Source organism: Osmerus eperlanus, chromosome 16 (assembly GCF_963692335.1).
Source record: "Osmerus eperlanus chromosome 16, fOsmEpe2.1, whole genome shotgun sequence".
In the NCBI taxonomy this organism is placed as follows: Eukaryota; Metazoa; Chordata; class Actinopteri; order Osmeriformes; family Osmeridae; genus Osmerus; species Osmerus eperlanus.
Genome location: NC_085033.1, coordinates 3,244,334 through 3,256,928, shown reverse-complemented (window position 1 = coordinate 3,256,928; position 12,595 = coordinate 3,244,334).

The following is a 12,595-nucleotide window of genomic DNA, read 5'->3' as shown; positions in this document are numbered from 1 at the left end:
TTAACTACACTGAGGAAAATGACTACAAGAACCATGTCATTTCAGTCAAATTGTCAATTTTTGAGGAGGAACTAGTTCAATTTTGAGCGTCAACGCGATTCCATGTTCAATTCAGGCTTGTATAATTCTGACCATGTTTTTCTACTGTTATCTTCCTCCATTGACACATGGCCCTAACTGACTGCATGTTTCACATAATACTACTGAGCAGCCAATTGCAATTTCAGATGTGCTTCCTAGCATTTATTCATTTAATGTTGATTGTTTGTTTGTTTAAAGTGTCTAGAGATTTCTAGACATTTGCTTCTGTTCTAAAATGTTGTCATGTTCTTTGAATCCAAAGTTTTTTTACAAACTCATTTTAAGTTGTTATGGATCTCTAAAAGTTGGATGGTTTTTATGACTATTTATTTTACGCAAAATGTACATATTAGTAAGTAAGAGTATATATTTGCAGATAAGATCAGTTTTCGATACAGTGTTGTGATGTGTAACACTGTAACAGTTTTACCTCAAAGTTTTTTCCACTGACTGTAAACAGGATATAATGTTTGCCCAACTGCCTGTATTAGATTGATAGATTTTAACTTTATAACAACAAAATAAATGACAAACATCAAACATTGCTTTACTTTAATTGCGTGGTCAGTGACATCCATTGCTATCATGTCATTTCTACCAGGTCAACAGTATGGAGCTATGTGAATGTCGGTACCTGTTCCAGTTCCACTATCTATTCCAACAAACTGAGTGTAGCACTTTCTAGAACTTTTGCAGATACATTCATGATGAAATATCATATCTTTCCCTTCAGCCTACTTACTCCACAGTATGAGAAATATACTCACCGCATGCAGGTAAAAAAAGCTAGGAATCTATCACAGACATGAAAAGTAAAAGAAAACTTGTCTTGTCATTTTCTCCCCTGATGAATGATGTTGACTTAAGCACACGTAGAAATGAACTCATGCTCAACTGATGACAACTCTAAAAACAGAGAAAAAATGTATCTTGTACCCTGGCCAGCAAACTTCATTCCTTCTCCAGGTGAGGTCATTCTGTTTTCTGTCTGGTTGTAGATCTACCTCTTCCTCAAGTAAAGTATGCATCTAAGTATCTAACACCATGAGTATCATCTTACACAACCCTTGGTTTGGCAGTTTATCGATTTACCACCACTTAATTTAAAAACTGCTTCTCCTACTTTTGGGAAAACTACAGATGCAGAGGCTTTGTGTTTAGCAGTGCTTTATTCTTGTTTTCAATGGTTTGATGGAGAAGGGTATGGCAATGCTACCCTTGTAATCCAAGCATCCCAGGTCCATAACAAGTTATTTCTTTCCGTTATACTTACCCCAACCTTTACTTTTTGGAATTGTACCCTGACTATGTCCCTTACCATTAGGAGTTTTAACTGCTGACAGTCCTGTAAGCGCCTTTTGCTGCCATTCAGATTCATTTATAAAATTAAATAAGCAATAGATTGATCTTCTTTGGGGACATATTCTTACAAGAAATGTGTTCAAAAAGAGAAGAGCTGTAGCATGACAGAAGAACACATTTGAATCATAAGTATTCGCATAAATAGCTTAACAGGAACGATCCATTTCTGGTCCCATAGCCATTCCTTCAGCTATGGGACTTACATCTACATTTAGACTTCCTTCAGCTATCACTTCAAATGCAGCAAACAGTGTTGCACACATTGTGTAAGACATCCTATTGGCGTGCCAACCTACCTGTTCACTGGTTGGGGCACCTCACCGCATCAGTGCCTTGGACACAGACAGAGCCTGCCTCGGTGGGTCCTTCACAATAACTATCTCAACAGGCAGGCAAAAGTACAATTGACACTGAATAGACATAATCCCTTTAGCTGCCCTTTTATATGCTTGGAGGTCATTGTACAAGCCATGGCCATCTCCTGCTGATGGGGAAGAGCATAGACAACACAAACCCTCGCCCACCACGGATAAACTGCCTGGCAAAAAGAAAACTAATTACTATAGTATAATACTTAAGAATGCTGAGATTAAAATCCGGATGAGTTGTCAGTTGTGACCACAATTAGAGTCTGGGAATAGTCCACAAGGATGGACAATGCTATTGTTGTCTTTGGATTTAGCAAAGGGAGAGGGAAAAAATAAACCTGCAGTAATAATTTGATTCTTTTGAGAGACCCAAGAAGCCAGCTGAGCTCTTTAAGAAACAATAACAGCTGAAAAATTCTGAGTGATGAGAGTTTGGAAAGAGAGGGAGTTTTGGGGGAAGGGGTGGAGGGATGCTGATCTGGGGGGGGGGGGGGGGGGGGGGGGAGATTAGAGGTCTGATGTGAATGGAGCCCACCAGTGCTGGGGCTCAGTCTCTGGACCCCCAATACTCTTTCAGACCTGCAACAATGTCACCACCAGAGGCCAGGTCTCACTGCTATCTAACCCCATTACCACAAAGACAGATTGATAAACACACCCCTCGGAGTGGATACGCCACAATAACGATACCCTTCCGCTCTCATTCAAGTAGAGTTCTTTCGTCCACCGCCCGTCACCTCAGACTATACTTCAAACTGCAGTCATCGGCGCCAGGAGAACCAGAGATAAACACAATTCAATCAGTTTGGGAATTTTCAGAAATGTTTCCATTTGAAATATGGTTGTTGGTCAACTCTGGGGGACGGGAGCAGGTTTGCTGGTCAGTGGACGGCCAGAAGCTCATTCCACACCTCGACCCTTCCACTTTTCCCACCAGCTGAAAGAGAGAAGTACGAAACATGAAACAGATCACAGGATGGACAGAGGCCCAGCCCTGAAGCAACGCTGCTCTCAGCTGAAGGAAATGGGCCCTTCCCTCCAACCAGACTGACCCAGCAGCATTGTCACTGAAGTGAGACTGGCCTTGTTAGCAGATAGTTGCCAGAGGAGTCTACGGCGGCTCCAGTGAGGGAGATGGCATCCTGACTGTGAGAACTTCAACACGACCAGAGCCCAAGTGGCAATTCCCAATAACCATATAAATGGGAGACAATGGGCCTAATCGCAATCAGTTCCCTCCGCCTCTTTTTATGTCCTGTTTTGGCTGTTGTTGGATAGGGAGAGGCAGACTCTGGCTTTCACAATAGAGTCCCTATGCATTTCAATAAAGCTGAGTTCTTGAGGGGCAAACTGAGGCCTGACTGCTCCATGTCTCTCAAGAGACATGGAGCAGTTACACTCCCACTTTACTTTTTTTCACTCTCCCTCAACCTTTTGAAGTCCAAACAATGGAAAATGGGGATTCCATATTTACATGAAGTGTAGCTCACATTATAATTTTTGGAGACAAGGTTTGCTGAAACTGAGCAAAGCTGTTTGCAGCAGTGTCATTTTACAGTCCAGGCATAGAGAAGTTACAGAAGTCAGATCGCTTTACATTTGGAGAACCGAGCAAGGCGAATGCTGTCCTGAAAGAACTGCTTGTGTATGACACACCAAAACTAGAATGGATCCACACATCTACTTCTCTGTGTGGGCCCGTTATTATGTAGCTAACTTTGAAGTGAATCTTTTGATGTGCATGTGTGCTTCAGTCACTTCTCTAGCACTGCACCTCTCCAACCTTGAGCAGTACGATGCAATATGAAACAACATTGGCTCCAATCTTGATTTTATGCATTGTATGAAACATTTTTTGCTTACTGTTGGAGTTTTGGCCAGTGAGGAACACTCGGTAAGCAGAGGGAAGATGTATGTATTCAATGTTAGTGTCTTAAATCACAGGTTCACCTTGTAGTAGCTACGCCAAGGAAGTGGTAATCTGTCACACTTCCATTGCCAAATGAGCCTTGTGAAGACGCACACTTTAATCAAACTGCAAGATCAGGATTTGAAGGTAGAGATTTGTAAATGTGTTGCTTCTCACACACCACTGATTACAGACAGTAACAGGAACTTCACAAGTCTGTCAGTTCTACTGCTAGTCTACTGAACACATTTAATCATAGTCTATATAAAAACATGGTCACTCATTGGTGATTGCAGTCCAGTGTATGATTATACCTGGGCAGCTCTTAGCTATTTTTAGTCTCTGCACCAAAGGAGAGAAATGTGAGAAGTGTGTCACCTGCTCTGAATGGCTTTAATGGGTGACCCTTGGTGATCCCCTGGCTTTCTATACATGAGACCCATCATCAAAATGGCTGTGGCACCTGTGAAGCAATCTCACTCCTTTTGAAGTGCTTGTTTGTATTGTTGAAGTGAACAAAAGAATGTTGCCACCTTTGTACTTACAAGAGAACATTAGTAAGACGTGGAGGATAATAGCAGGGGAACATGCTAATGACTCTGTGCGAGGTGTGTGAGTGTTTGCCTGTGAGTGTGTGTGAGTTTGTGTGATTTAATCAGTGTTGATTGGGTCAATTTGAGGAACACGTTGTAACAATTGTTAGACATTCTAGTCGTACTTCAGGTCTAAAATGCAGTGTGACCACTTGATGTAGCTATTTGTCCCAAATCCATACTAATCTTCCTATGGAAAAAGGCAACCTAAGCAGGAATATCAAGTCAAATTTCAACTTTGAGTTTATTCCTATATAGGCTTTGGTGATAGTTTGTGTGTGTGTGTGTGTGTGTGGAGGTGGAGGTGTGTGAGGAGGTGGAGATGTGTGTGTGTGGGGTGGGGGGAGGCTGGGGGGGGGGGGTTGAGAAAGGGTCAACCTGTCCAAGATGGGACAGGGGCAGTGAGGTGGGAGCAGACATGATCAGTCAGTCACCTTTTCACCTCTCTCCACCCCAGAGCTGTTTTACAGGTATGACACTCATTTGTGTCCCACACGTCCTGATCGTCTGTACAGTATTTGTTTAATTAGCTGCCAGGTCAACAGAAACCATTCTGCTTTCTTGTTGAAAATTAGTGGCATCAAACCAGAGCTCTTGTATTGTGGAAAGTCAATAATATGCAGAAAGTCACCAACTTTTAAAATAAAATGGAGGAAAAGGTTGTTGACTTGAGTTCAAAATGTCTTTCAGTTCAAATGTTTGACAGTGTCATGTCAAACGACTAAAGAGTGTGCAATTTCATGGTTGCTGAAAGTAAGAAAGTCTTCTCAGCGTACCTTTACACAGACCATGACGACAGACCATAATATTATAGGGTATGTAACAATGACTATCAAAGCATTTGATTTGATTGATGGAACTGAACAGAAATGTGTTGTTGATAGTGTGTGTGTGTGTGTGTGTGTGTGTGCGTGTGTGTGTGTTTGAGTACATGAGTTTGTGTCATGCGTGCCTGTTTGTGTATGTGTGTGGGTGTGTGTGGGTGTGTGTGCATGCATGCGTGAGGGTACTTGTGTGTATGTGTGTGTGTGCCAAATAGAGTATATCAATTACAAGGTGACTAGCAGGGGAGAGGAGAGGGGTTATCATTAGCTGGGACTGGCGCTGGCCTCTGGTAGTTCCAGTAATTACCTCACAAAGGGTGCTGCTTGCCTTCCCACTGCTTTTCCCACACTGCACTGCAGGCTCAGAATTCCAAGCGGCCCCAGACCTACAATCTCCTTGGTTTTAGCCAGCAAATTACTGACAAGTCCCATTCTTCACAGCACTGTAATTGCATTTTAGTGCTGTTTTTATTGAGGTGCCCCCCCCCCCCCCCCCCCGCCTCCCCTCTTTGCCCTCCCACTCGACAGCTAGTGGAAATTTGGTATTACTTTTTTTTCTAAAGATGGGAGAAATGTGGACTGAAAAGTTGATTAATTTGCCTTTGTGTTGTCCATTGTCCACTCACAACTCCCAGTTCTGTCAAAGGTTATTTGGCGCCAAGCAAATTTATTTGTAAAGTCATTCAAGGTCCTATATGCATTTCTGTTCATAAAACAAATTTTTCCTGCATCTCTATTTTTTTTACCTCTTTAAATAAATATCAGTGAGGGTCTCCCTGGCTCGCAAAAAAGGCTTCTTGGCTTCTCTACAACTTGAATTATTATGTGTTGTCTTTCCCACCCCTTCACATGATTTACTCAATGTCCTTCCTATGTGGTAATCATTACTCTCCATGTCAATACAAGCTCAAGGCAGAGAAAACATCTCATTATAGGACTTAAAGAGGATCCACTGGCATTCTTGGCTCCGTCAAGCTGTTCTTCTTTTCTTCAATATAGTTACTTTCCTTTCATAGAGAGCACAAATTATCTACGTTCCAATGCCGGACAACCAAGCAGTTGGCGTTTGAAATGAGAAAAAAGAGAAAGGACAGAAAGTGGCCGGAGGATTAGAGGATCCAAACAGGATAAAAGGATAAGAGATTCTTGGTGTGATCCAGTTTAGTTTGAAAGATGGAGGGTCTTAGGAAGGATTTGAGACTTTAGAAGGCTTTGTGCCATTATTTCTATCCATTGCAGTTTCATCTAAATTGTCTTCAGTTTGGTGGCCCATACATGCCTGTTTTAACCCCCAAACCCAAGCACATGCACGCTCACGCAAACATACACACACACCTCGCATGTGCCCTTTTGTTCTGATTGAACCAACAGGAGGAAACATTGCTCTGTAATTTGGTACAAAGTTCCAAATTGTGAATAAAATTCCTGGATGACCAATCGTTTTTTACATAATGTGCAATAATGTCAAATGAATGTTCCAGTGTTATACATCAAACCCAATAATGTCTATCTCCACAGACAGCATGTTGAGGTCCCCCGAGGGAGCCTCCGGTGATTGACTCATGGAGCAAGCCAATTGGTGTGAGTCATAATGTGTCCATCTCTCTGTCAGTCAGCGCAGGCTGACACCTCTGACCCACAGAGAGTGTCAAATGGGTTGTCAGAGGGCTTCAATAAAGCAAAATGACAAGCCCACTAATGCTTTACCACACGAGCTGTGTGCAGTCAGAAATGAGAGGCCGCAGCCTAGCTCGCCCCGAAGGCAGACAGGTGCGCTCTGGAACATCGCATACAGGGGGAAGAATGCATCAGACAACTTAGTGTGATTGCAGGTGTTAAAGAGGAGGCCTGGCCGTCACAACAATAACTGGGAGAGACAGCAGATTCGTAACCAACAAGCCATGATTAGAGTACAGCTAATTGTAAATGGAAACGGAAGAACATTTTTGTGTTTTGTGGGCTGCTCATTGGACACCGTCATGGGCAGTAGTTAAGGGGTTACAGTCTCCGAACAATTACACAATTATAGCATCAAGGTATTTCATCATGGCTTACTGCCCAGGTACCCGGCTAGCTAACAACGTCAACTTAATGATAATTATGGTATCTATTTTTGAAACGGAACACATTGTCCAAAACCTACATGGGTCTTCAAGATAGATGGGCAGGTGTAGATGTAGGATAGCCTTTAGGAGAGGTTTTGACGACAACCAAGGCCCTTCCCTAGATCCTTCCCTAGACCACCTTGGAGATACACTCTGGGCATGTTGGCTCTGTCAGCATATAGCTTCCTGGTATCAGATGGCTGAGCGGTTAGGGAATCGGGCTATTAATCAGAAGGTTGCCGGTTCGATTTCTGGCCGTGCTAAAGGACGTTATGTCCTTTGGGCAAGGCACTTCACCCTACTTGCCTCGGGGGAATGTCCCTGTACTTACTGTAAGTCGCTCTGGATAAGAGCGTCTGCTAAATGACTAAATGTAAATGGTAGACCCCACAGGACCACTGACAGGCAGTCTGTCAATCTCCTGGAAGTCTCTGCTCTCTGAGCACAGGAGAACGGGAATGAGAGTGGCAAACAAAGCATTTTGGCATTACCGTGACAATGGCAGAGGCCATGCCAAAAGAAGGCACCTTTGATGCCACTGGTTTCGTTTGGCCCTGGGTCTCCTCAGGTCTGTGCTTCGACATGCTCCACATTCCAACCAATTATGTAGCCCAAGGTGGAACAGGTTAACAGGTTATCTTTGATGCCTACTCCAGAGGGATAAAGCTGGATTCAAACATTGAAGAGGACGGGGTGGGGCATCCTTTTATAGTTTTCCTTTTATTTATGCAGGTGATGTTCAAGAGAGATTTGTCCTAAGGCAGGAGCAATCATGCACATGTATTACCGTTCATACACACATACACACATCAATATTACAAGTACATAAGGAATACAGGGCAAATTAAATCAAGCCACTTTCCCTATTGATTGAATCATTCCCAACACACATCATCAATTCAACAAGATACAATGTCATAACAGTACATGTACTAGAAGAACCGCACAGTGGAAACCTCACATCCAAAGCTTTTCGGAAAATCCAACTCCCTGGCATGGACAATGTGCCATGTGACTGCTTCCATCTCGCCAGCACACCTTGCAACGCCACATACACTAATCACAACGCTTGTTGAGGAAGTGCCTTCCCACAGCGCCTGTCTCAACCATCTGTCACGCCTGGCCCAGTACGGTCCCCATCACATCCCCTTACATCATCACCAGCGTGGCTTCTAAGTGGGTCACACCGAACGTGCCAAGCTGATAAGGAGATAGAGGAAGGTTGGATGAAACTCATCCCAGCACTGCTTTGGAGGACCATTACAGTCATATATATCTTTGAGACTCAAATTTAACTTTCAAGATGATTCAAGGGGGAGATTTAAGGACTGTATCGGTTATTGTACCCCTATCCCCATTTTTGATTGGACTTATGATTGGCTTTCGTGATCATTTTGTGATGTCATAGGTTTGATTCATTGTCGCAAACTTGTTGAAATCTCATTCAAGATATGAGGGTACATTTCGTATGGGCAACCTTCAACGCGGAACCTCACATTTGCTTATGTGCCTGAGACAGAGTGCAAAATGTTATGTAAATCCCCTTAACGACCTTTTCAGACCGCCGACAATCGGCGCACAAAGGTGATTGGCAGCCGACACCGTGGTGCACATTTATCCTTTGCCCCAGCTCATCTCTCTCTATAGCGCCCCCTACTGTGAGAGGCGTGGGGTAGGGTGCCCAGTGGTAGTATCTGCCAATGGGTGAAGCCAGCATGGGTCTTCTCATGGCAACAATGTGGGTCGTTGTAATAATGTTTGGTTTGTTTCCTGTCCCACACCTCCTTTGGGATTTGGCTTGAGCTGTTCCAGCACATCAGGCGCAGAGGGAGACATCCATGCCTGTCCGCCTGTGTTCCAGCCTCGCATTGGCACAATCTCGCCCTATTGTAAGGCTCACAGGGCGGCCTATTGGTACACTAAGGCCTGCTCCACAATGTGTTTCCATTGTCGTCATTCTTCAGATTTTGACTATGTGGTCCCTCCCACTCCCTTACGACTCCTGTCTGCCCAGCCTCAGGAGGGAGAGTAGCACACTCGCATCGATGGCATCCCCCTGTTGACAGACACTCATGCAGCAGGACACACACATACACACAAACACACTCACGTACACACTCACAGTCCAGTGTTCTCAAGCCCCTGACTGAGTGGTTTTATCCTCGCTAGGCCTCAACTCAGAGGGGAGTACGGCTGCCCCCTACTGAGTCCCAGACCCACTTCCTACAGCAAGGCTCGCTAAATCTGTTGGCGGCCTTCCTCCATTCAGCCTGTGCTGACAAGCCCAACTCCCTGCTTGGTACCCATAAATGTGCTTTTATTTGGCCATGACTGACTCAGCTACATGAATAACACACCAAGGGGTGATGACCTAAACCTCGGACATTGCCTCAAAATTTCCAGAGATTGTATTTTCTACATGCATCTTCTGTCTTCATATTTCAGGTGGGGCTAACATCTATCTGAGTCTCAAGTAAGAAAGAGCTGCAGTTGATTAATGATTGTGAGTGTGTTTGTGTGTGTGTCTGTGAGTTCAAGAGTATGTGCCTATGTTCACGTACGCGTGTGCAAGCTTTTGTATTTGTTTGTGTTTGTGTGGGTTTGTTTGTGATGGGGGAAGAAGGTGGGGTGGGGACAGGGTGTAATAAATACCCACCTACTGTCCCATCTTTCCACACATCACAACTGTCACTCAGATATGAAGCTGAGAAGGAAAAGTCCGAGAGCAGACTACCCTGGAAGATGGGACAGTGGATTAAGCCTTACCCACAAGGATCTCCACTGCAGCGCTTACAACATGGTATGATCCAAACGCATCTACTAATAATGTTACAACTGCTGTTTATTTGAAAGCATTTCATCCACTTTCAGTGAATGTGTGTGGATGGATTTGTAACTGGTTATTATGTGTCGCTATTTGTAATACTATCACTAGTGTTTGATACACATGTCCTTTCGTTTTTTGACGATGAGTGAGTTTGTGATATGGCAACATAGACTGTACATAATAGTACATGACAGCATCTGACAACAGGAAAAATAACCAATTGTCTCTAAACCCAAGATTTGTAAGGGCGACACAGGCAAACCAAATGTCTGTATGGTCTCATGCAAAAAACATTTGTTCACAACCTGTTATTTTACCATGGTTGCTAAACGGATTCCTCACTTATCTGTCACAACTGAATTACGGTCGATAAAAGATCAAATAAAACCAGAATCAACTGTTGATTTCACAAGATGCTGGGCAGGTGTTTCCCCGAACCCAACTTGTCAGACTTCATCACCTGCACCTGTGCTTCTCCTCCCTGTGCTACGGTAGGATCTGTGTGGGGTATGAGTCCCTCGAGTTTCACTTGGAAGCAGGTTCTCTCTAAGTCAAACAGTGCTTTGGTGCTAGATTTGCTTCATTTGGTCTTGTTAACTGCATTTATTAACATGGCCCTCCGGCATGAGCTGGGGATGTAAGACATCATCCAAACTCTAGTGGCTGGGAGTCACAGAGCATCTATTGTTTTGGTTTCTGTTCTCAGCAGTCTGTCTAACCAAGGTGTGCAGATCACACAGCAGCATAGATGACTGTCCTTCTATGACATGGAGACAACATTGGACAATTTCAGTTGGTTGTACTGAAACATGTTTATATAGTCATCCATCCACTGAATATCCACTTGATGTTATTGGCATCTGACACCAGTACTTCAGAATCTGTCTGGTCTGCCTTTGTCCTGTAGAGGGCAGTGGATTTCTGTCACTTCTGAAGTCGGCAGGAGAAGGGATTGTCCGACCTAACAGTGTGTTGCCCAAACATTCTGTAGCCCTCATTGTATAGGATGAATTCAGGTAATCTGGGACATTTTTTGCATGCATTTTCTCATCGGAGATTCCTGATTAACTAGTGCCCTGACCCTTTCTGTGACACCACACCAATCACGTTTTGTGATTTCAGACACATAACATCCATGCTAAACCTAGAGTCAAAGTTATGTGGACTAAACTTTGTCATAGCAGGGAAGAAAACTTTCTGTAGTTTAGGTGTCCCACATTACCCATGTCCCAGATTACCCGAATTAACCCTGCATGTGTGAATATTTGAAATCATCATGTTTGTTTTTGCCTTACTTGATTATTTGGGGAGATAAACTATTGCCAAAACTTTGTAGATTAGAGTATGAAATGGCATAAAGAGGGTGGTCAGTGAATATCTTAAAACTAAAACTGTTACCAGATATAATGTGGTTCTGTTGAACAAATTGAATGCTTATTAAAAGGGGACAACATCTACAAATAAAACGTAATGTTACTCAGAAAAGCAACTGTAGGGATAAAAAGCACGAGGAAAAGGTTATTTTAATTTGGACTTGCTATGGTGAAACCCCATCCATTTCAAAAAACTAAATCAAATAAAACTAAATCGAAAACACAGCACTCTTTTACAAGCAAGGACAACGGTTGCTGTAAAAATATGCTGAAAGCAGGAGGACAGACCCGGAGTCTGTTTTTTTTTTTACAAAAGATGCTGGATTTAACAACAGGTGTTTGGCGCTTAGACCCCATGGGGAAATCAATGATCAATGGGCGTCAGCAATACAGCCGAGGAGAAATCTCCCCATGAAGTCCATGGCACTGGTGGCGGCAGCCGAAGACCCAGCCAGAAGAGACAGAGCGGCCGGGTGGCGACGGGGAGGTGGAGGGTCGCTCACAGTGGTCGCATGGACAAACTATAGGGAGAGAAACGTATTTAAAGGCACGGCAGCGGTATGATAGGCTAGCGGAGAAGGGAGGTCACTGTGCTAATTGATAGAATCCCGATGACAGCCCAGGCATTGGGGAAAGGAGAGAGCGTGCGTAGCGGTGGCAGTGTGCAGTGGGACATGATATGTATGGCCCGAGCGTGCAGAGGTCGGTCTTGCCTGACTGAACTTGCGCTAAGCTTTATTTGGCACGGTAAAACCACAAATTATTCTTCTCTGTGTGGTCGTCCCCCCCCCCCCCCCCCCCCCACACCACCACCACCACCACCACTAAAAGAATGACTAGCGTTTAGGGAACATATGTATGGTATCTATTGTATAAAAGCATGCACCACCATTGCATGACTCTATGGGTCCTCATATAATTCAAATAGTAGGCTATCCAACTGAATATTAGTCATCTTTGTCAGTGGACACCTGTTTCCCTGGTACAAAGAGGACTTTGTTGTGGAGTAATGAAGGAGAGGTCTTGCATTAGGAGAGAGGGGAATTGCTGGGCAGGACAGGTCTCTGCCTTCCACCCCCATAGTGGCAACAGCTATTCTGAGATCGTGAGAAGATATGATGAAAAGCCAAGTCTTTGGTTGTCACCCTTCAAC